The sequence below is a fragment of the Callionymus lyra genome, unplaced genomic scaffold, assembly GCF_982586985.1.
Source record: "Callionymus lyra unplaced genomic scaffold, fCalLyr1.hap1.1 HAP1_SCAFFOLD_517, whole genome shotgun sequence".
NCBI classification, from domain to species: Eukaryota; Metazoa; Chordata; class Actinopteri; order Syngnathiformes; family Callionymidae; genus Callionymus; species Callionymus lyra.
Window position 1 is genome coordinate 17,501 of NW_028258810.1, and position 462 is coordinate 17,962.

Genomic DNA, 462 nt, shown 5'->3' on the forward strand with positions numbered 1-462 from the left:
CCTGGGGAACATTTTCAACACTTTGGGGCATTTTTAAACACTTTGCTCTTTATCCCCCTCTCCCAACCAGGGGGCCTGGGGAGCCTCCTCCTGCGGGGATGGGGAACCAGGGGCCTGGGGAACATTTTCAACACTTTGGGGCATTTTTAAACACTTTGCTCTTTTTTTCCCCTCTCCCAACCAGGGGGCCTGGGGAGCCTCCTCCTGCGGGGATGGGGAACCAGGGGCCTGGGGAACATTTTCAACACTTTGGGGCATTTTTAAACACTTTGCTCTTTTTCCCCCTCTCCCAACCAGGGGGCCTGGGGAGCCTCCTCCTGCGGGGATGGGGAACCAGGGGCCTGGGGAACATTTTCAACACTTTGGGGCATTTTTAAACACTTTGCTCTTTTTCCCCCTCTCCCAACCAGGGGGCCTGGGGAGCCTCCTCCTGCGGGGATGGGGAACCAGGGGCCTGGGGAA